Here is a 20944-nt window from a genome sequence, read left to right as displayed (position 1 = left end):
GGCCGCTGGCAGGTGGCACCGAGCGGCCCGGCGGACGCGCCCCCGGGGCACGCAGTCGGGCGGGCAGGTCCGGGCGGGCGGGTCTGCGGGAACTTGGACAGCGGCGGCCGCCGCCGGGCGGAGGAGGGTCGCGGTCCCCGCGCCGCGCAGGCCTGGTCCCCAGCGCGCGGTCTTGAGCCGGGCTTGCCCGAGAGGGGCTGACCAGTCCCCGACCGTCGCTGAACGAGCGAAGGGGAGGGGGGCAGCGAGGCCCCGCGGCGAGAAGTGCAGGGTGCGGGCCGCGAGCGTGCGCGGGGTGGGTGGGGCGGGGCGCCCTGCGGGAGTCCCGCAGCCCCGCAGCCACAGCGCCCCTCCCTCGGGGTGCAGCGGGGCCAGCTTTGCTCCCGGCTGGCGGTTCCGGGAGGCTGTGAGCTTTCTGCTTCCCAGGGACAATTTCTGGGGACACGTGCAATATGAAAAATAAAGAGAAAATTTTTGAAAAGGGGGAGAGTAGGGAGACGGATCCTGAGGTCTCTGACCCGCAGCCCAGGTGCTGCCGGCCCAGTCAGTCCTGAGGCGGGCGGGGAGAAAGAGCTGGGGCGAAGGGCCTTGCATGCCCACTGACAGGGTCCCCCTGCCCCTCCCGTTGCCTGGTGTTGAGCCTCCCCGGTGCCAGGTATCTTTTCGAGGCAAAGCGTTTACCCGGATGGCTGGGGCTTTTGTTGAGCATCTTGTTTCATGCCTTAATGAAAGCACAACCTTTTAAGAGAGTCAGAAGTTTGTTTTAACTGGTTGGCAGAGTCTGGTCAGTTTTGTAGAATTGCAGGATGGGTGTTTGAATTCCAAGGAACCTTTGCTGTTCTTGCACCCTCCACAAAGGCTGGAGGTAGAATAGGTGTGTGTGGCATTCACCCCCATTCACCCTGGTAGGATCCAGCTGCCTCAGGATGTGGGTTTCCTCCTCCTCCTCCTACTCCTCTTCCTCTTCTCCTTCTCCTCCTCCTCCTTTTCTTCTCCTTCTCCTCCCCAGACCCACAATAGATACCTACACCTACCCACATACAGAAGTATAAAATTGCAACAAAGGCTGTACAGTACATTTAGTCTCTCTACAGGAGGGAGCACAATGGTATTTTCTATTCTGTTCTGTTTTCTGTTGCTTAAAAAAGCTAGTCATAACCCATGACTTGATTTTGTAATTGACTAATCAGTTGTAGGTTGCATCTACAAGCTCTCTTTGGGACATATCTGGAGAGACAGAGGAGAACATGAGAATTTCACTGAGGGATCAACTCTGGAGGGAGGGATTTGGCGTAGGAGGGATGAAGTTGGCTGAAATTGGAACCAGAGTAAGGAAGTTCATGCTTGGATAGTGAGAGTACCATAGGACATAGCTGTGTGGTTCCCACCAGTAGCATCTACAGAGGCAGACAAGGGACGCTTTAGTTAATCTAGGTCCATCTGTCTGTCCACACTGAGCTGGCCGCCTGCCATGAAGGCCAGTGGGGTCCTGTAGACCTTGTGGAGAGATAGGGACATAATGGCTCCTTGGCATTAGGCCTTTATTGGGGTGGTGGAAGAAGAAGGAAGGAGGGTGCTGCAGAGCTACCACAGACTCTGGATTCATGAGTTTGAAAGTCGATTCTTAAAGTCTCTGCTCAGAATTCCACAGCTGCAGCATTAGGAGCAAGGCTGGGAACATTTCTAGAGGGAGAAACCGAGTCCCATTGCCCATTAGTCTTTTTAATTAAGGGTTGCTCTGGGACTGGACACCCACTGTCTTGATGTCCCAGCCTCTGACTCTGAGGGACCAAATAGAGACTTTGCTCTTATGGAATTCTCAGATGTCTCTTTGCTGATTAGTTCTGTTTTCCTCTGTTGCTTCCAAAGACCCATTTCTATGGCATATACCGTCTTATCATTTTATTTTTGCTTCTTGAGATAATGATTCTATTTTTCCAGCCTTCTTTTTACCTTGGGTTTCCCCTTCCTGTGCTAGGCTCAGAAAATGATTTCTGGCAGCAAATTGTGACAATTACAAGGTTCCCCCTCATTTAAGTTTTACTTATTTTTAAACGATTTTATTTAATTTTATTTTTAAAAAAGATTTTATTTATTTATTCATGCTAGACACACAGAGAGAGAGGCAGAGACAAAGGCAGAGGGAGAAGCTCCCTGTAGGGAGCCCGATGTGGGACTCAATCCCAGGACCCCAGGATCACCAAAGGCAGATGCTCAACCACTGAGCTGTCCAAGTGTCCTTATTTATTTATTTATTTATTTATTTATTTATTTATTTATTTGAGAGAGAGAGAGAGAGAGAATGGGGGGAGGAGCAGAGGGAGAGAGAATCTCAAGCTGACTCCCTGCCTAGTGTAAGCCTGTCACAGGGCTCAACTCACAACTCTGAGATCAGGACCTGAGCCAAAATCAAAAGCCCGACCTTAACTGACTGAGCCACCCAGGTGTCCCAAGGTTCCCTCTCATTTGTTTCCCATCTCTCAGGATCACTGCCCCTCCCCTCCCCTTTTTGGGTCTATAACTGCTGACTTTTTTTTTTTTTTCTTACTTTAGGTTCACTTAAGGTGTGGCCCCATCTTTCATCTTAAAGCCTTAGCTGTCACTGGGTAAATGGCACAAAAAGTACCACCTTCCTTTTATCCTCTCTAGATACCAAAGATAATTGCTGTAAAAATCATTTTATGCATATACTATTTCCTCAAAACATTTGGTGAACATCTACCATATCCTAGTCACTATTTTAAGGGCTAGCTTATATTTTGGGATTTATCATATGCCAACCATACAGCTTCATTAATTGTCAATTAAGATTTGAAATTGTGTTGAAGGTAGAGGCCATGTCTTAGATATGTTTGAATCCTTTTCTATTTTTTTTAAAAAGATTTTATTTATTTATTCATGAGAAACACAGAGACATAGGCAGAGGGAGAAGCAGGCTGCCTGCTGGGAGTCTGATGCAGGACTCCATTCCAGGACCCCGGGATCACGCCCTGAGCCAAAGGCAGACACTCAACCACTGAGCCACCCAGGTTCCTCTCTGTGAATCCTTTTCTATTTATAGAATGGGCAACAGCATTTTGTACATATTAGTGTTAAGAGTTAATTGAATGATGGAAAACAAAAATAAATGAAAATCTTTTCTCCAAAGTGAGGCCTACAAAGTCAGATCAGTTATATATATATTTTTAAAATTTTCTGTTTCATAAATATATAATGCCTTCACTCATTTCTCCCATCTTCCTTCCTCATCTCTGGCAATCAGCCATCTGTTCTGTATCTATGATACAGAGATTCCATACATAAAAGAGATCATACAGTACTGCAGATCTTTTTAGTAGCCAGAGTGGAGCCTGTAAGTCCCATGTTTGAGGAAGGTAAATTGATCCTGTGGATGTTTTTAAGAACTGAAGTGGAGGTTGGGGTGTGGGCCTCCGGCCATTGTGGAGAGCGTGGCGTTGTTTCATTTGACATTAAGAAATAAGCTCTCCTTTGCCTTTCTAGTTGGGGAAGTGGAGTCACTGGCTTGCCTCTGGTTTTCCACTTGATCTCATGGCTGGCTCTGGGCTCATCGCTTTGGTGACAAGCTTCCTCGGAGTGCAGCCTGAAGTTCTTAAGGCCATCAATTCGTTGTTATGGGAAATCTTTACGAGAAAGAGGAATTTGGGGAAATAGACACTTTATTTAGCAAAGATGACACTTGAAGTTACAGCAGAGATCGATGGTGGGGACAGTGGCAGTGGTGCGGAGAGCATTCGGGTTTAAACTTAAAAAGTGGGATCCCTGGGTGGTGCAGCGGTTTGGCGCCTGCCTTTGGCCCAGGGCGCGATCCTGGAGACCCGGGATCGAATCCCACATCGGGCTCCCGGTGCATGGAGCCTGCTTCTCCCTCTGCCTGTGTCTCTGCCTCTCTCTCTCTCTCTCTCTGTGACTATCATAAGTAAAAAAAACAAAAAAACAAAAAAAAAACTTAAAAAGTATTGAACCAGGTAAACAAACATCTTGGAACCTTAAAAAGTCACCATGCCCAAACCAAGAGCAGTGTTCTCCTTTGATTGGTATGGTTGTCCATTCTTCCTAACCAGACATTTTTCTTGGTCTTAACATTCATAAGTAGGCATTGCCTTGCTTCCTTGTTTTTGTTGGATATCTGGAAAGGTGAATGAACCTTACCTGTGCTACCCTGGACTCAGTTTACCCAAACTGACTCTATTTTTTCCCTGGTCAGTATCAGTGCCCACCTGCTGCACTCATCATGATACATTTACCTGAGCTTTTATGAGCCTGGTAAGCTGATGGAACTCTCTGTCTGTCAGAGCCAGGATGGGTCTGAGTTTGGCTCTCTCTGAGTTTGAAGATCCAACAACACTTAGATTGACATGTTTCTATTTTTAAGCACTGGGTCCTCTTATCAGTGGGGTAGCATTTGGAAAGGAAACAAGACTGCTAAGCCTGGAAAATGCTGATGATATTTTTGGAGAAAGCCAGGCCAGGACTACACAACACAGAAAATATAGAGAATTACAGTGCCCAGTACCCTGGGTGATTTGATTCCCAGTGACAAGAATACTTGGCTCACAGCCTTGAACTGGAATGAGCTTTTCACATCCAGCTGTGGCCTCCAGGGACTCTCTCCTCTGGTCACCTCTGGACCAGCTCGTCCTCTGCCTGTGGAGGTCCACTCTTCCTGGAGGCTCAAAAATTGGCAACTTTGAGGGCTCACTCAAGTCTAAACTTATTGGTTGGGTACTAAGGGTCCTTAGAGTCTGGCCCCCAGACTTTCCCTCTGATAGGCCCATCCTTCTCCCCTCCATCTTACTCTTCTCTTTGCTATCTGCTCTTCATTTTCCAAGTGAATTCTCTTCATATACTGAAGGCCCTGCATTGACCTATGGAGGATGTTAACATATGAGCTGTAGGTGCTTCTCGTGGCAGTAGAACAGAATTAATACCAGGCAGATCTGTGAGAAGGCAGCAGTGGAGACATAGACCAACATGGTTGCCAACTCCTGAATCTTCTCCAGGAGGAAGAAGGAGAGGTTATTGTGAACCCTGCTTAGGGAGATGAAGAGAACTACCAGCAGGTGGATTGAGGGATACGGGAGGGAAGGAGGGACAGTCCAGATAAAAGAAGCAGCTTCGTATTAAGAATAATAGTGAGCAAATGGGCTTAGACTATTAATCTAAATATAATAATAGTAATAATAATAATAGTTGACTTTGAGCGGGGCTCTATGTTGGGTGTGTTTCAGGTATTCTCTTACATAATTCTCACAGAAGTAGTATGAGCAATCCCCATTTTACAGATGTCCCTGCACCAGAATGTAAGTTTCTGGGCAGCTGTGTTTTGGTAGGTTGTGCTTATCCATATATCCCAGGCATCCATTCGAGTTGCCTGGTGCATAGTAGGCATTTAATGAATGCGTGTTGACTGACTGAGGAAATAGGGAGTCCAGTTATCTAGGCGATGCTGTCTCTGTTTTTCAGGAGGGGAACTGAGGCCTAGGCTAACATGCTACCAGGCCCAGAAGAGGTAAAGTGTGACTTGATTCCATATTTTTGGCCTTTCTCATATGAGGAGGATACTTGTATCCTTATATTCTCCTTCGGGAACTAGCTCCAGCACTGCAGAGGCGCCTGAGAGGGAGGGAGCCAGAAGAATTTAGGGTCATGTGGCTACAACATGGCAGGCAGATAGTGTTGGAGAATATTGGAAAGCTAAGTTAAAGGGTGTGTGTGTGTGTGTGTGTGTGTGTGTGTGTGTGTAGGACTTAGAATGAGAATCTGAACTATTTACACTTTATTCTAAATGGGGTTAGGAGCCATGGAAAGTGTGTGTGTGTAACTCTGTGTTTTATCTGGAAGGCTGAGACTGTGGATGAATACATTGTTCAGACTGGCTAAAATTCATACTTTTTTCAAGGCCAAGTTCAAGTTCCCTGTGTTTCAGGAATCTGTCAGCTGGTGTTTGAGCTGAGGCTAGAACTTGGGTCCTCCCAGCACTGCTAAGGACCCTCCTTTCGCGGGGTGTGCCTTTCAGCCGTCCTTGTCTGGAGGAGACTGTTTTGTTTTATGGGGTGCTCCTGGGTGCCTCCAGACCCTCCCCATGCTGCAGTGGATGGTGTTTTAGCCCTCTGCTGGGTTTGTCTTGCCTTCCAGATTAGAGGGGAAGAAGACTGCTGTGTTTTGAAGATGGGAGGTGGAATAGAGGCCGTTAATCAGCATTTAAATGATTACAGAGAGCCTCGGGGTGGATCTGGAGGAGGAGATGACAGGGCAGCTATAACCACACTGGAAGTTCTCCTTTGAATGAGAAAGCACCTTTTTTCAAGAGCTGTCAGAGAAAGGCCTTGTGTCCTCCTTGGGGGCTGCCCTGACTTCACAACCATTTAAAACTCCCAGGTGCTCCAAGGGAGAATGGGAAAGCTAACCGAGGGGAATATGGTAGTTGTTGGGCAGTCTGGATTTAGCAGACTCGGAGTCAGGATTTGTAAGCAACCTGTGCTGGCTGATGCTTACCTTCTTCATCTGTCTTGAGGCAGAGTATGGAATGCTCACTTTTCAGTTTCCTTCAGGTTTGCTTTTGCAGAGACCTAATTTTTTTTAAAAGTAATCTCTATACCCAACATGGGGCTTGATCTTACAACCCCGAGATCAAGAGTCACCTGCTCTACCAACTGAGCCAGCCAGGTGTCCCTGGATTTGATTTTAATTTTGAAGGCCCCCAATAACCCTCACCCTTTCTATATGCATCTTCTCTGAAGAGTTGTGAATGCAGACTTTGGTATCAGACTTCGGTTTGTACCTTGCTTGGAGAATTCTCCTCACATTGATGAAACTTGTTTCCTGACCTATACTATTAGGGGTAATAATTGTACCACCCTTACTAGCATTGTTTGGGATGTTCCATAAGAAAATGCCCGAGAAGGGCTTAGCACAGGGCTCAGCACACAGTAAGTGCTCAGTAAATTTCAACTGTTATTACACATCTGCCTTGGACTATTCTCATTCAAATCACAAAATGGAAGGATGCCACTCTGTGCATGCAGTGAGGAGAAATCAGGCCTATCACCAGCTCCCAGCTGGGAGGGAAGTCAAGTGATCGGGACTCCACTTCAGAACTAGGAGTTGTAATTGATCCATCTTTGCCTTTTAGCGGTATTTCCTGAATACCTTCTAGTGACCTGGTGTGGTTTTAGAAATTTGGAATGTCTACTCTCAAAGCTCACACTATGTGTACACCATCCAAGCCTACAATGTACCGTAAGCCTCCTGGCTCATCTTTTTTCAAGAATGGCAGTCTTTGGTCTGAGTTTACATTCTTTCTTCTTTTTGGCTTTTTTTTTCTTTGGAGTTAAAATATTCCTCCAAATATTCCTTTGGAGTGAAATTATGGAGGCGGTAGATGGTATACTTTAAAACATTTTTTTTAATTCAAAAAAATTTTAAAGTAAACTCTGTGCCCAACATGGGGTTTGAAATCACGACTCTGAGATAAAGAGTCACATGCTACACTGACTGAGCCAACCAGGTGCTCCCTGATGGTATGCTTTTAGAAAAATGTCCTTATTTGGCAAAATAGAGAGTTGGCAACTCTATTTAGATTCCCTTCAATTTCTTTCTTTCTTTCTTTCCTTCTTTCTTTCGAGAGAAAGCGTGTTCTTTTGAGTGAAGGAGGGAGAGGCAGAGGTGGAGGGAGAGACAATTTAAAGCAGAATCTGTGCTGAGCACACAGCTTGGCAAGGGCTCTATCTCATGACCCTGAGATCTGACCTGAGTCGAAATCAAGAGTCGGTGGTTTAACCAACTGAGCCACCCAGGCCCCCAAGTTCTCTTCAGTTTCTTTTCTCTGTGTGTAAATGTTTCTGTTAGTTCCAAAAGTCTAGGAACCACTGATCTACAGGGTTATTCTTTGCTTTTAGCATTTCTGAATCTCCAGGAATAGAATTTCCCATGGAATATATGGCCTTGTATGCTGTCTGTTGAATTTTCAACTGGTGCTTATAAATTTGTTTACCCTAAGTAGCTAAGAGCTTTGGCAGTTTTATTTTGGTTAGACTTATCTGGTTGTTTCTGGTTTGTCCTTTTTATGGTTGGCTTTTTTTTTTTTAATGTGGTTGGCTTTTATTAAATTTGTGTCCTTCTTTAAGGGAACAGTTGACATTCTTGGATTTTTAGGAAATGGTCAGAAATCTAAAACCATGAGTGAAATTGTCTATTTCAAATTAAACTCTAGAACATTTCTTCCTTTCCTATAACTCCAATTTACTCACCTGTCTCTGATAAGTAAAGAAATAACCAAAAAGTCATTTATTCATTTAACAATGCTGAGCTCCTGGTGCAGACATAATAAGACTCAGTAGGACTTAGTTTCTGCCTTAAGAGTTTAGTCTACTGGGAAGAACAGAAAAATCTAGCACGGGGCGTGAAGCATAAAGGCTATGTGGGGGGGATACGTGCCAAGAGAATGAGTGGATTGTAACTCAGGATGTTAAACTATATAAAAGCTGCATACAGGGCCTGAAACCTTTGGGAACTTTCATGAAAATGATGCCTGAGAGGAGGTGGGATGGGTGATCCTGGAGGCTTTTAAACCCCCCTTGGCATGTAATCTGATGGATTGGGGACAATCTTACCAATGGCAGTGAGGAGGCTGAGCTACACGTGGGTGAGGCTGGGGCAAAGGGAGGACCATAAGGCGGATACTGTAGTAACCCCGGCTGATGGGGCAGATGTCTCTATGGGATGTGTGCAAACCAGACTTAGCTGTTCTGGGGCCTATGTGCCTCTTAGGGATGATGAAGCTGAGGGAGAGGTAAGAAACAGTGGGCTTATCTTCAGCCTGTTGTTCCCTGGTATGGCACTCTGGGTGTTCGTGTCTGGATGCACATATTGAGTTTTGGCTCGAATCTCTGGTGTGCATCTGGGAATGGCACAAAGGATTCCTTTGGGAATACCACTTAGAATGAATGTTGGGGGAAGTATTCTGAGGCTTTCTGAGGCCCTGTAGGAAGGAATGTGACTGCAGATGTCTGGGGTTGGGTGGGGGCAGGACCCCCGATACAGATCCTTGTCTAATGTGAAGCTATAAAGAGAGATGAAATGGGCAAGCCTCTCTCATGTCCTCCCTCTTTTGTGAATGAAAATAAAAGCAACTTAACTTGCTTAGGTAAAAAGGAGGAATATTCTAGAAGACTGCCGATGTTTTTAGTAACAAGGGAAGAAGTAGAGAAGCAGCTGGGCTCAGAGGCAGGGGAATGTGGAGGGAGCCCCTCTTTCTGCTCTCTCTGGGTATAGGTATTATATTTTCTCAGTCCAGAGTGGCTTCTTCTCAGGGTGGAGGGCTAAGGCTATATCCCTCTGGAGCTTCCTACCCCAGCTGCCACTACTGGAGGAGCTCTTCCCAAAGTTCTGATTCAAGGGTCCCAAGGGAAGGGTTCTGTTGGGGAACTCTGGCCTACAGGTCTGGCACAGAGAACATATGGGAGGCCCTGGGGCCTGCTTGTGTGTACCTCAGACGTCCGCTCAGAAGGCCTCTGTGGTGAGCCGAGTAGCCATCCCAGAGTGTGTGCACCCTGGTGACTGTCCTGCTACAAGGGCTTATTAGGTCTTGTAAGCAGGACATGGGCCCTCCTTTTCAAAGGAGCAATCACAGTAGAGAAAGTTTGGGGCATTTTCAGATGTTGCAGTGCTGACCCCCCCTCCCATCCTTCATCCAAGGCAGGCCTTGAAGCTCAGATTTTCTCAGCTGTAGTTGCTTAACTGACTGGTAATTTCAGGGAACCCCTGTGGAAACAGGCAAATACTAGGGCTGTGTTTTTTACTAAATATTTTCTTTTTGCTGGGTAAACAAAGCAAAGGTTCTGTAAATGTTGCAGCGATTACCCTCAAATAACTCACAGAGGTCATCACTGCTGGTACCATTAACCTGAACCTTCGCAGACCAGGGGCAAGACCTGAGTTCTCGTCCTGGCTCTCCTGCCCATCCACAGTGGTGTGGGCCAGGGCACTGGGTGGAGGCTGGGAGGTAAGCCTGGGTTTCAGCTCTGGTGATCAGTATAGTATGATTGTGGTCAGGCTCTCAAATCTTTGAGCCTTGGCTTCCTTACTCGAGAAATTTTAGTCCAGCCGTCTCACTTTAAGTCCTTTCTATGTACATGACTCTTGGAGTGTGTTCAGAAAGGTGTCATAATCTTTTCCTAGGGCTGCAATAACAAGTTATCACAAACTGGGTGACTTACATCAATGGAAGCTCATTCTATCATAGTTTGGGAATGTTCTCCCCATTCCCAGATCTACTACCCAAAGATCACCACTCTTGTTTGCTTCTTAAGGCCTTCCAGAAACTCTTCCAGTGGGTCAGGTGTACACATATACACACAGATATATCCTTAAGCTCTCCAAGTAGCTCTACAAATTGTTCGCTAGCTTGCTTTATTCACCTTCATTGCACATCTTGACATGGCTTCCTCTTATTTAGATCAGCTTCATGGTTTTAACAACTGTATTGTGTTCTGCACTCAGCTGCTGTACCTTTCTTTGTATAAAGGTCTCCACTTACTGGATTTTTGGATTTGTATCACGCTTTCACTTTCATAAAGGACAAGGCAGTTAATATCCTCATGTACTTGAAAGAAATATGTTTGTAGAATACATTCCAAATTAGCTAACTAGATGTGGGGAAGTATGTGCATTTATTTTCATAGACAGATGCCCCACCACTTTACCCAGACATCAGCTGTTTGTGAGTGACTCTCCACCCTATCATCTTGCTGATGCAGGGTATTTTGGGGACTTTTTGATGTATAGAAGTTTTAAGTTTTTTTATGAATGTATGTCTGTGGTTTCTGATTTTGCTATCATTAGGGTGGCCTTCCTTCTTGAATGTGAAGGTTACATTCCATATTTTTCATGGCATTAAAATTTTTTTGAACAGATCTTCAATTCAAGAATCAAAAAAATACAAAAAAGTTACCATGGAAAGGGGAGAGTAAGTCTCTCTCCTCTGCCCACAACCCCATCCCCCCAAAAAGGTGAATACTTTTATTTCTGGTGGATCCTTCCAGAACTTCTTTATGCACATGTAGGCAAATGCGAATATCAATTCTATTCAGCTCTTCCCTCGTTTTTTTTTTTTTAACTTGTACGAAAGGTAATGTGATATATACACTATTCTGCATTTGCTTTTTTCAAAGTATTTTGGAGATTATCCCAGATCAGTACATAGAAAGCATCTTCATTGTTTATTTTTCTTTCCTTTTTAAACACTTCTGTAAGACTTTTTTTTTTGTGGGGGGCTACACTGTAATTTCTTAAACCAGCCTCTTGTTAATGGGCTGATCCGAGGCTTTTATAACTACAATTTGATGAGTGAATAATCTTGTACATTTTCCATTTCTGGTGTGTGCAATCCGTCTGTATGATTGGTTTCCAGAAATGGAATTGCCAGGTCAAAGGCTATATGTATGTTTCACTTGGCTCAGTATTCCCAAATTTCCTCCTGGAGCAGTTGCAGATGATCTAAAATTTGTATGTATATTTTCTCTTACTGCTTTTATGATTTCTTTTTTTCAATCATTTTTTAAAAATGAGATACTTGCATGTAATAAAAGGCACAGATTTTAAGTGTACTGTTCAATGAGCTTTAATATAGAGCATTACCATTCCCTGCAAAAGTGCAACCATTCCCCTTTCCCATCAATAGCCCTCCCTCCTTAGGCAACCACTGTTCTCATTTCTTAGATTTGCCAGGTCTAGAACGTCATTGAGGTGAAATCACACAATATACATTCTTTTGAGTCTGGCTTCTTTTGTTCATCATACTATTGTTGAGGTTCTTTATGTTGCTGTGCTTTTTATTACACAATTTGTATTGGTTTTCTATTTCTCTCATAACAACCACAGACTTGGTGGCCACATAAATGAATTGTGTCACTGTCAGTAGGTCAGAAGTCTGGGTTAACTTGGCAGGTTCCATAAGACTGAAGTCAAGGTATTGGCTAACTGGGCTTTTACTGGGAGGGTCTGCAAAGAAGCACCTTCTAGGCTTATTCATATTGCTGGTAGGATCCAGTTCCTTGCAGCTGTAGCATTGGAGGTCCTGTTCCCTTACTGACTATCACCCAGAGGTCTCTCTCAGGTTCCGGGGCCACCTACCTTCTTCTTGATGTTGCCTCCTCTCCATCATCAAGGAAGTCTGTGATGCATCTGGGTTTTCTCTAGTTCCACATCTTGTTGCATCTCTCCTGTCTTCTTCTAGCATCTTCTTGACTCTGGCCAGAGAAAGTTTCATGCTTTGGGTGTTCATGTGATTAGACTGGGCTCACCCAGGTAATCCAGGATGATATCCTTGTCTAAAGGTGTATAATCTTAAATTACATCTACAGAGTCACAAGTTCTAGGCTTTGGGGTGTGGGCATCTTTGGTAGGGGCGTGTGTGTCTACTGTTCAGCCTACCACATGGTACAAGATAAAAATTTAATTTCTTTTCCAGATATTCAGCCAGTTATACCAAAAGTGATTCATTCTTTTACCATCTATTAAAAAACTATCTTTTCTTAAAATTTTTATTTATTTTTTGAAGATTTTATTTATTTATTAGAGAGAGAGAGCAAGAGAGAGTGAGAGTGAGCGAGCAAGTGAGCACAAGCAAGGGAGCAGCAGAGGGAGAGGGAGAAGAAGACTCACTGCTGAGCAGAGCCTGACCTTGGGCTTGATCCCAGGATCCTGACCTGAGTGGAAGGCAGATGCTTAACCAACTGAGCCACCCAGTTGCCCCTTAAAAAGCCATCCTTATCCCACGTGAAGTTTTTTCATAGTCTATATTTGTTTTTGGATATTGTTTTGTTCCACTGGTCTGCCTACTCTCACATTAGTATCATCCTTTAAAAATTAGGTAAGTTTCATAAAATCATTTAAAAATGGTAGAGAAGATTTTCTCTTAATACTTGTTTTTTCCTCTGTAGAATAGATTTCTATTTGCTACATCCCTGATAGTCACAGGTGATCCACTCTCAGTCTTTGGTGTGTTTCCAACATTGTGTACTTCACAGAGCACATACTTCACCTCATTTGGTTCAGGGTCATCAGAAGGGCTATCTTCAGGGACCAGGCTGTGTATGGGTAGAGGATAATTCAACATTATATGTATTTATGTTTGAAACTGGAGCTTCTATTTCTGTAATGCATGGTAAAATTTGACTTAAAGCTTTGGAGTCGACTTTTCCTGCCCTTTCCTCCCCTGAAGTCCAGCCTAAATCTGTCTTCCATTGGCCCATTTCTCCCCATCTTGCCTGGGACTAACACGATGCAGTTAGTTTTTAATTTATCCCCAGCTCAAAACCCTCTAGCTCTGTCCAGGGTAGCAGTCACTGGTCGCATTAGATATATACATTAAAGTTAGTGAAAATTGAATAAAATAAAATTTTCATTTCTTCAGTTGTAGCAGCCATATTTCCAGTGTGTAATAGCTAGTAGTTAGTGTATTGGATGATACAGAACAGAACATTTCCAGCATCATTGAAAGTTGTAATGGACAGTGCTGCTTTTCCAATCGCATTTAAGATGAATTTTAGGACCCTCAGGTGGCCTTCATGATTGCAGGTCATTCTCTTGGTGGCCATTACCTCTTCCCAACCTTACTTCTGTCCCCTACCCCTGGCAGTTCTTGAACTGTGAAGTTCAGAGCCTTTGCATATACCATTCTCCTTGCACTACCCTTCAGTACCCCAACTATTCATTTATTGGATCTTGGCTTTAAATATCACTTTCAAGAGAGATCTGCCTCGACATCCACATTCTTTTTTTTAATTTATTTTTTATTGGTGTTCAACTTACCTACATACAGAATAACCCCCAGTGCCCGTCACCCATTCACCCCCATCCCCTGCCCTCTCCCCTTCCACCACCCCTAGTTCGTTTCCCAGAGTTAGGAGTCTTTATGTTCTGTCTCCATTTCTGATATTTCCCACACATTTCTTCTCCCTTCCCTTCTATTCCCTTTGACTATTATTTATATTCCCCAAATGAATGAGAACATATAATGTTTGTCCTTCTCCGATTGACTTACTTCACTCAGCATAATACCCTCCAGTTCAATCCACGTTGAAGCAAATGGTGGGTATTTGTCATTTCTAATGGCTGAGAAATATTCCATTGTATACATAGACCACACCCTCCTTATCCATTCATCTTTCGATGGACACTGACGCTCCTCCACAGTTTGGCTATTGTGGACATTGCTGCTAGAAACATCAGGGTGCAGGTGTCCCAGCGTTTCATTGCTTCTGTATCTTTGGGATAAATCCCCAACAGTGCAATTGCTGGGTCATAGGGCAGGTCTATTTTTAACTCTTTGAGGAACCTCCACACAGTTTTCTAGAGTGGCTGCACCAGTTCACATTCCCACCAACAGTGTAAGAGGGTTCCCTTTTCTCCGCATCCTCTCCAACATGTGTGGTTTCCTGCCTTGTTAATGTTCCCCATTCTCACTGGTGTGAGGTGGTATCTCATTGTGGTTTTGATTTGTATTTCCCTGATGGCAAGTGATGCAGAGCATTTTCTCATGTGCGTGTTGGCCATGTCTATGTCTTCCTCTGTGAGATTTCTCTTCATGTCTTTTGCCCATTTCATCATTGGATTGTTTGTTTCTTTGGTGTTGAGTTTAATAAGTTCTTTGTAGATCTTGGAAACTAGCCCTTTATCTGATATGTCATTTGCAAATATCTTCTCCCATTCTGTAGGTTGTCTTTTAGTTTTGTTGACTGTATCCTTTGCTGTGCAAAAGCTTCTTATCTTGATGAAGTCCCAATAGTTCATTTTTGCTTTTGTTTCTTTTGCCTTCGTGGATGGATCTTGCAAGAAGTTACTGTGGCCGAGTTCAAAAAGGGTGTGGCCTGTGTTCTCCTTTAGGATTTTGATGGAATCTTGTCTCACATTTAGATCTTTCATCCATTTTGAGTTTATCTTTGTGTATGGTGAAAGAGAGTGGTCCAGTTTCATTCTTCTGCATGTGGATGTCCAATTTTCCCAGCACCATTTACTGAAGAGACTGTCTTTCTTCCAGTGGATAGTCTTTCCTCCTTTATCGAATATTAGTTGACCATAAAGTTCAGGGTCCACTTCTGGGTTCTCTATTCTGTTCCATTGGTCTATGTGTCTGTTTTTGTGCCAGTACCACACTGTCTTGATGACCACAGCTTTGTAGTACAACCTGAAATCCGGCATTGTGATGCCCCCAGATATGGTTTTCTTTTTTAAAATTCCCCTGGCTATTCGGGGTCTTTTCTGATTCCACACAAATCTTAAAATAATTTGTTCTAACTCTCTGAAGAAAGTCCATGGTATTTTGATAGGGATTGCATTAAACGTGTAAATTGCCCTGGGTAACATTGACATTTTTACAATATTAATTCTGCCAATCCATGAGCATGGAATATTTTTCCATCTCTTTGTGTCTTCCTCAATTTCTTTCAGAAGTGTTCTATAGTTTTTAGGGTATAGATCCTTTACGTCTTTGGTTAGGTTTATTCCTAGGTATCTTATGCTTTTGGGTGCAATTGTAAATGGGATTGACTCCTTAATTTCTTTCTTCAGTCTCATTGTTAGTGTATAGAAATGCCACTGATTTCTGGGCATTGATTTTGTATCCTGCCACACTGCTGAATTGCTGTATGAGTTCTAGCAATCTTGGGGTGGAGGCTTTTGGGTTTTCTATGTAGAGTATCATGTCATCGGCGAAGAGGGAGAGTTTGACTTCTTCTTTGCCAATTTGAATGCCTTTAATGTCTTTTTGTTGTCTGATTGCTGAGGCGAGGACTTCCAGTACTATGTTGAATAGCAGTGGTGAGAGTGGACATCCCTGTCTTGTTCCTGATCTTAGGGGAAAGGCTCCCAGTGCTTCCCCACTGAGAATGATATTTGCTGTGGGCTTTTCGTAGATGGCTTTTAAGATGTTGAGGAATGTTCCCTCTATCCCTACACTCTGAAGAGTTTTGATCAGGAATGGATGCTGTATTTTGTCAAATGCTTTCTCTGCATCTAATGAGAGGATCATATGGTTCTTGGTTTTTCTCTTGCTGATATGATGAATCACATTGATTGTTTTATGCGTGTTGAACCAGCCTTGTGTCCTGGGGATAAATCCTACTTGGTCATGGTGAATAATTTTCTTAATGTGTTGTTGGATCCTATTGGCTAGTATCTTGTTGAGAATTTTTGCATCCATGTTCATCAGGGATATTGGTCTATAATTGTCCTTTTTTGGTGGGGTCTTTGTCTGGTTTTGGAATTAAGGTGATGCTGGCCTCATAGAACGAATTTGGAAGTACACTGTCTCTTTCTATCTTTCCAAACAGCTTTAGGAGAATAGGTATGGTTTCTTCTTTAAACATTTGATAGAATTCCCCTGGGAAGCCATCTGGCGCTGGACTTTTGTGTCTTGGGAGGTTTTTGATGACTGCTTCAATTTCCTCCCTGGTTATTGGCCTGTTCAGGTTTTCTATTTCTTCTGTGTTCCAGTTTTGGTAGTTTGTGGCTTTCCAGGAATGTGTCCATTTCTTCTACATTGCCTAATTTATTGGCGTATAGCTGTTCATAATATGTTTTTAAAATCATTTGTATTTCCTTGGTGTTGGTAGTGATCTCTGCTTTCTCATTCATGATTTTATTAATTTGGGTCTTCTCTCTCTTCTTTTTAATAGGCTGGCTAATGGTTTATCTATCTTATTAATTCTTTCAAAGAACCAACTCCTGGTTTTGTTGATCTCCTCCACAGTTCTTCTGGTCTCGATTTCGTTGAGTTCTGCTTGAATCTTTAACTCTCTTCTTCTGCTGGGTGTAGGATCTATCTGCTGTTTTTTCTCTAGCTCCTTTATGTGTAAGGTTAGCTTTTGTATTTGGGTTCTTTCCAGTTTTTGAATGGATGCTCTATTGCGATGTATTTCCCCCTTAGGACTGCTTTTGCTGCACCCCAAAGATTTTGAATGGTTGTATCTTCATTCTTATTAGTTTCCATGAATCTTTTTAATTCTTCCTTAATTTCCTGGTTGACCCTTTCATCTTTTAGCAGGATGGTCCTTAACCTCCACGTGTTTGAGGTCCTTCCAAACTTCTTGTTGTGATTTAGTTCTAATTTCAAGGCATTATGGTCTGAGAATATGTAGGGGACGATCCCAATCTTTTGGTATCGGTTCACACCCGGTTTGTGACCCAGTATGTGGTCTATTCTGGAGAAAGTTCCAGTGCACTTGAGAAGAATGTGTATTCAGTTGAGTTTGGATGTAAAGTTCTGTAGATATCTGTGAAATCCATCTGGTCCAGTGTATCATTTAAAGCTCTCGTTTCTTTGGAGATGTTGTGCTTAGAAGACCTATCGAGGATAGAAAGAGCTAGATTGAAGTCACCAAGTGTAAGTGTATTATTATCTAAGTATTTCTTCACTTTGGTTATTAATTGATTTATATATTTGGCAGCTCCCACATTCGGGGCATATATATTGAGGATTGTTAAGTCCTCTTGTTGGATAGATCCTTTAAGTATGATATAGTGTCCTTCTTCATCTCTCACTACAGTCTTTGGGGTGAATTTTAGTTTATCTGATATAAGGATGGCTACCCCTGCTTTCTTCTGAGGACCATTTGAATGGTAAATGGTTCTCCAACCTTTTATTTTCAGGCTGTAGGGGTCCTTCTGTCTAAAATGAGTTTCTTGTAGACAGCAAATAGGTCCTGCTTTTTTATCCAGTCTGAAACCCTGCGCCTTTTGATGGGGTCATTAAGCCCGTTCACGTTCAGAGTTACTATTGAGAGATATGCGTTTGGTGTCACCATGATATCTATTCAGTCCTTGTTTTTGTGGATTGTTCCACTGACCTTCTTCTTAAAGGGGAATTTTAAGAGTCCCCCTTAAAATTTCTTGCAGAGCTGGTTTGGAGGTCACATATTCTTTCAGTTGCTGCCTGTCTTGGAAGCTCTTTCTCTCCTTCCATTCTGAATGAGAGCCTTGCTGAATAAAGTATTCTTGGTTGCATGTTCTTCTCATTTAGGACCCTGAATATATCCTGCCAGCCCTTTCTGGCCTGCCAGGTCTCTGTGGAGAGGTGTGCTGTTACCCTAATACTCCTCCCCATAAAAGTCAGGGATTTCTTGTCTCTTGCTGCTTTAGGGATCTTCTCTTTATCTTTGGAATTTGCAAGGTTCACTATTAAATGTCGAGGTGTTGAACGGTTTTTATTGATTTTAGGGGGGATCTCTCTATTTCCTGGATCTGAATGCCTGTTTCTCTTCCCAGATTAGGAAAGTTTTCAGCTATGATTTGTTCAAATACATATTCTGGCCCTCTGGCCCTTTCAGCACCCTGGGGAACCCCAATTAAATGTAGGTTTTTCTTCCTCAGGCTGTCGTTTATTACCCTTAATCTATCTTCATGGTCTTTTAATTGTTTGTCTCTTTTTTCCTCAGTTTCCCTGTTTGCCATCAACTTGTCTTCTATGTCACTCACTCGTTCTTCCACCTCGTTAACCCTCGTCGTTAGGACTTCTAGTTTGGATTGCATCTCATTCAATTGATTTTTAATTTCTGCCTGATTGGATCTAAATTCTGCAGTCATGAAGTCTCTTGAGTCCTTTATGCTTTTTTCTAGAGCCACCAGTAGCTGTATAATAGTACTTCTGAATTGGCTTTCTGACATTGAATTGTAATCCAAATTTTGTAACTCTGTCGGAGAGAGGACTGTTTCTGATTCTTTCTTTTGAGGTGAGGTTTTCCTTCTAGTCATTTTGCTTAGTGCAGAGTGGCCAAAAGCAAGTTGTATTGGGAAAAGGAGAAAAAGAGAGGAGAGAAAGAAGGAAAGAAAAGAGAAAAAAAGGAAGAAAAAAAGAAAAGAAAAGAGAAGAAAAAGAGAAAGAAAAAGAAAGAGAGGGAAAAAAAGGGTGGGGGAAGCAAACAGAAATCAAAAAGAAAAAAAAAACACGGGGGAGTAACTTCTGCTTCTGTGTACTTTAAGTCTCTTGACTTCCCCTGGAACTTGTCCATCTAGCTGGTCTTCTCGGGGAGGGGCCTGTTGTGCTGATTTTCAGGTGTTAGCTCTTGGGGGAGCTGCTCTGCCCCTGCCTGGTGCAGGGCTCAGTGGGGGTTGTTCACCCCGTGAGGCCCCAGGAGGAACAACCGCAGTGGCGGGGCCAGCTCTGCAGCCCTGGAGTCAGCCCCCGCAGTAGCTCCGGGGCTCTCCGTCTGCAGGGCCTGGAGGCTCCGGGGCGGGGCCGCTGATCTGCGCAGCTCGGGGCAGGAGCGTCCTCGCTGTCCTGGGCCCTCCCGGCCTCTGCCTGTCCCGGGGGAGGCCGGATCCTGGGCTGTGTCCCGGCGCCCTGTGCTCCGGGGCCTGCGCTGTTGGATTCGCGCTCCCGCCCCGCAGCCCCCTCCGCGGAGCCGCCCCTGAGCCCCTCCGAGCTGCTCCGGTCCCGCCGCGCGCTGCAGCCCTTAGGGAGCTCGGCGCACTCCCCCGGGGCGCAGGTGCCTGTTAGTGTCCCCGGGAGCCCGAGGGCATCCCCGCCCTCCTGGGTCCTGCTCTAACTCCCTGCGGGCCCCTTTCCTCCAGGAAGGTTGGTGCAGCTCCTGCTCCTCCGGGACGGGGCTCTCCTGTCCTGGGGACACTCGCCCCGGCCTCAGCCCGGCTCCTCGCGGGGCCCCTCCCCCTTGGGGGCCTTTTGTTTCTTTATTTCTTTCTTCCCCTCTTCCTACCTTGATAGAAGCGCGAACTCTTCTCACTGTAGCATTCCAGCTGGTCTCTCTTTAAATCTCAGGCCGAATTCGTAGATTTTTCAGGATGATTTGAAGGTTATCTAGGTAATTTGGTGGGGACAGGTGACTTGGGGACCCTACTCTTCCGTTATCTTGCCCCTCCTCCGCCCTCCACATTCTAATGTTCTATTCTCTAATGTTATATTTCAAAAAGAGGCATAGATTTAAAAACAATCAAGAGACTCTGCATATCAGGGAGGTAGTTATTTATGGTGTTTACTTTTTTGCTAGGATTATGGATGGCTTTTAGGATAAAATTTCATAGGGGCAGTTTGGAGCTGGACAAGTCAGCTGCTTTTCAAATCACCATCTTGACTTTGGTGTACATGTAGTTGGGGATAAATGAGGCTATAAATTGATGTGGAATAATTTAAAATTGATTGATAAAGGGGATTGGCTGGATTGGGACAACCCTGGGTTTATGGCAGGTCACTGAGCTGGGCTTTGATGGGTTGGGGCAGGCTGGTGAGACAGCTGAGAGGGGCCAAAACAATGGTCTGCTCTTTCTTGTTCTCTTTAAATACCCAGGTAGGAAAGGCTTGGATCCAGTAATTCATACTTTTCCACAGGCCTTTTATAAAAATGTGAGTGAGTTTCTTAAGAAAATCTCTACTTTGCTTCTGCATTTATGTCTCTGCCCCCAGGAAAAAAGAAAGAATGGCAAAGAAAACAAATTGGGCTCCCCAGAATGAGTTCTGACTTTGGATTTATTTTATTTTATTTTATTTTATTTTATTTTATTTTATTTTATTTTATTTTATTTTATTTTATTTTATTTTAAGTAGGCTCCATGCCCAGCATGGAACCCAACATGGTTCTTGAACTCACAACCCTGAGATTAAGACCTGAGCTGAAACCAAGAGTCAGATACTTAACTGACTGAGCCACTCAAGTGCCTCTTGACTTTGGATTTTTATCCCACACTGTCTGTGGCTGCCTTTTCTCCTATGGGGAGTAGGAAGGAGTCAGTTTTAAGAACTGTTCTCCCTGGACTCGTTTGGAGTTGTCTCTATCCCCAGCATTTCAGAGTTCATCTTAGATCATTTACTGCTTTTGGGGTCTTTTGAAAGGATTTTAATAAGTAAGGGAAAAGTACCCCCCCCAAAAAAAACAAGAAAAATGAATTTTCTATCAAGATTTTGGGTGGCACT

At 43.9% G+C, this 20944-nt stretch overlaps 1 protein-coding gene across 3 annotated transcripts in view; it reads left to right on the top strand.

Moving 5' to 3' along the window:
- The window catches only part of TRANK1 (tetratricopeptide repeat and ankyrin repeat containing 1), a 106158-nt gene that overhangs the window by 796 nt on the left and 84418 nt on the right, over positions 1-20944 (top strand). The window lies entirely within an intron of this gene.

This window comes from Vulpes lagopus, chromosome 19 (genome assembly GCF_018345385.1).
Source record: "Vulpes lagopus strain Blue_001 chromosome 19, ASM1834538v1, whole genome shotgun sequence".
Lineage (NCBI taxonomy): Eukaryota > Metazoa > Chordata > Mammalia > Carnivora > Canidae > Vulpes > Vulpes lagopus.
The sequence above is the reverse complement of the archived record's forward strand: the minus strand, read 5'-3'. Positions and strand labels throughout refer to the sequence as shown.